Genomic DNA, 3,870 nt, shown 5'->3' on the forward strand with positions numbered 1-3,870 from the left:
ACTAACGTTTGGGTCAAGTTTCGTCGAATTCTGATAACGTTCAAAATTAAGCTGTTTTGCACGGTTTTATTAAAGCAAGTTTGTCTCCTTTTTATACAAACATGAAGTTATTATTATGCTTAGCAAATTTACCATACAAATTCTTATGTCAAGACCAACGTTTGGGTAACGTTTCGTCGAATTTTGAGAACGTTCAAAATTTAGCTATTTAGGACAGTTTTATTACAGCAAGTTTGTTTTCCTTTTACACAAACTAGTAGTTATTATTACGGTTAGAAAAATTTACCACACAAGTTCTTGGGTCTAGACCAACGTTTGGGTCAAGTTTCGTCGAAATTTGAGAACGTTCAAAATTTAGCTGTTTTGCATGGTTTTATTACAGCAAGTTTGTTTCCATTTTATACAAACTTGTAGTTATTATAATTTAAACTTAAAAAATTCACCACACAAATTCTTATGTCTAAACCAACGTTTGGGTGAATTTTCGTCGAATAATGAGAACATTCAAAATTTAGCTATTTTGCACGTTTATTAAAGCAAGTTTGTTTCAATTGCATACAACCTTGTAGTTATTATAATGCTTAGCAAATTTACCACACAAATTCTTATGTTCAGACCAACGTTTTGGTCAAATTTGATCAAATTCTTAGAACGTTCAAAATTTAGCTATTTTGGACGGAATTATTAAAGGAGGTTTGTTTTCCTTTTACACAAACTTGTAGCTTTTGTTACGGTTAGCAAATTTACCACACAAATTCTTATGTTCAGACCAACGTTTTGGTCAAATTTGATCGAATTTTGAGAACGTTCCAAATTTAGCTATTTTGGACGGTTTTATTAAAGAAAGTTTTTTTTCCTTTTACACACACTTGTAGTTATTATTACTCTTAGCAAATTTAACACACAAATTCTTGAGTGTAGACTAACGTTTGGGTCAAGTTTCGTCGAATTCTGAGAACATTCAAAATTTAGCTGTTCTGGACGGTATTATTAAAGCAAGTTTGTGTTCCTTTTAAACAAACTATTAGTTATTATTACGGTTAGAAAAATTTACCACACAAGTTCTTGGGTCTAGACCAACGTTTTGGTCAAGTTTCGTCGAATTCTGATAACGTTCAAAATTAAGCTGTTTTGCACGGTTTTATTAGAGCAAGTTTGTCTCCTTTTTATACAAACATGAAGTTATTATTATGCTTAGCAAATTTACCATACAAATTCTTATATCCAGACCAACGTTTGGGTCAAGTTTCGTCGAAATTTGAGAACGTTCAAAATTTAGCAGTTTTGCATGGTTTTATTACAGCAAGTTTGTTTCCATTTTATACAAACTAGTAGTTATTATTACGGTTGGAAAAATTTACCACACAAGTTCTTGGGTCTAGACCAACGTTTGGGTCAAGTTTCGTCGAATTCTGATAACGTTCAAAATTAAGCTGTTTTGCACGGTTTTATTAAAGCAAGTTTGTCTCCTTTTTATACAAACATGAAGTTATTATTATGCTTACCATACAAATTCTTATATCAAGACCAACGTTTGGGTCAAGTTTCGTCGAAATTTGACAACGTTCAAAATTTAGCTGTTTTGCATGGTTTTATTACAGCAAGTTTGTTTCCATTTTATACAAACTTGTAGTTATTATAATTTAAACTTAAAAAATTCACCACACAAATTCTTATGTCCAAACCAACATTTGGGTGAAGTTTCGTCGAATTCTAAGAATATTCAAAATTTAGCTATTTTGACAGTTTTATTAAAGCAAGTTTGTTTTTATTGCATACAACTTTGTAGTTATTATAATGCTTAGCAAATTTACAACACAAATTCGTATGTTCAGACCAACGTTTTGGTCAAGTTTGATCAAATTCTAAGAACGTTCAAAATTTAGCTATTTTGGACGGTTTAATTAAAGAAAGTTTTTTTTCCTTTTACACACACTTGTAGTTATTATTACTCTTAGCAAATTTAACACACAAATTCTTGAGTGTAGACTAACGTTTGGGTCAAGTTTCGTCGAATTCTGAGAACATTCAAAATTTAGCTGTTCTGGACGGTATTATTAAAGCAAGTTTGTGTTCCTTTTACACAAACTAGTAGTTATTATTACGGTTAGAAAAATTTACCACACAAGTTCTTGGGTCTAGACCAACGTTTGGGTCAAGACCTTTGGCCATCCATTCTTGGATTTGCCTTTGAATCTCTTTGGTTTCTTCGGGATTGGTACGGTATGCTGGGCGGTTTGGCAAGGATGCTCCCGGAATGAAGTCAATTTGATGTTCTATCCCTCGAATGGGTGGCAAACCTGGTGGCATCTCATCCGGAAAGACATCTTCATAATCCTGCAAAAGAGATGTAACAACACTAGGCAAAGAAGAGGTTAGGTCGTTAGAATTCAACATAGCCTCTTTGTACACAAGTACTATGAGGTTTTGTCGAGAAAATGAAGCTTCCTTGATTTCACTCTTCCTAGCAGCTAGTAAACTCTCTTTCTCTTCTTTTTCCCTCTCCTTTTTCTTTCTTCTCGCAACTTTGCTTTCTTTTTCTCCCTCTTTTGAATCTTTCATTCTTTTTTCACTCTCATTTTCACTTTCTTCTTTTCCTTTCTCTTTCCTTTTCTCACACTCTCTTTTCTTTTCTCTCAAGATTTGATCTTGCAAAATTTGTTTTGGTGTCATCGGATTGAGAGTTATTGATTCTTCTCGAAGCACAAAAGAGTAACGATTTTGGAATCCATCATGTGTTACATGCCTATCAAACTGCCATGGTCTTCCCAACAGTATGTGGCATGCTTTCATTGGTACAACATCACATAAAACCTCATCCTTATATCTTCCAATTGAAAAAAATACCTTTACTTGCTTGGTCACCTTCAGCTCTCCACACTCATTCAACCATTGAAGCTTGTACGGGCGGTGGTGCTTGAAAGTAGGTAGACTTAATTTTTGAACCAATTCAGTACTTGCCACATTGCAACAACTTCCACCATCAATAATCATACTACATACCTTTCTATGAACTTGACAGCGTGTATGGAACAAGTTTTCTCTTTGGCAATTATCTTCCTCCAACATCTGGGCACTAAGGGTTCTTCTAGTAACAAGCAATTCTCCTTCTTCGGCATACTCTCCATCACCATCTTCTTTTGATGATTCCTCTTTGTCGGTGATTTCTTCCTCGGTTTCCAACTCTCCATGATTGTTGAAGATCATTGTACGTCGGTTAGGACACTCACTTGCTATGTGTCATTTTCCTTGGCACTTGAAACACTTTATATCACGATTTCTTGAAGAATTGGGCTCAGGCTGTACCTTTTTGGTAGCAACTTTGTCATCATGTTTAGGATCTGCCTGCTTGAATCTTGATGTAGTAGGGGTGTCTTTCTTAGGGTTGTTCTTCCATGGACCGAATGCCGACGAGTTAGAAGTCTTCCTCAAATGTCCTCTTCGCTTGAGTTGTTGTTCCACCTTGATGGCTTGGTGTACCATCTCTTCAAGTTCTACATAGTGGTGCATCTCCACAACATCGGCGATTTCCCGATTGAGCCCATGCAAGAAACGAGCCATAGTTGCTTCATTGTCCTCTATAATGTTAGTTCGAATCATGGCAATCTCCATCTCCTTGTAGTACTCATCAACACTTTTAGAACCTTGAGTAAGACGTTGGAGATGGTTGTGAAGCTCACGACGATAATAGGATGGAACGAACCTTCTCCTCATGGTTGCTCTCATCTCTTCCCATGTTGTGATGGGACGTTCACCATTCCTAACCCGTTCCTTTTGCATTTGATCCCACCAAACAAGAGCATAATCAGTAAACTCAAGGGCTGCGAGTTTTACCTTTTTACTCTCCGAGTAGTTGTGGCATGAAAAGAT

The sequence above is a fragment of the Sesamum indicum genome, unplaced genomic scaffold (assembly GCF_000512975.1).
Source record: "Sesamum indicum cultivar Zhongzhi No. 13 unplaced genomic scaffold, S_indicum_v1.0 scaffold00119, whole genome shotgun sequence".
Lineage (NCBI taxonomy): Eukaryota > Viridiplantae > Streptophyta > Magnoliopsida > Lamiales > Pedaliaceae > Sesamum > Sesamum indicum.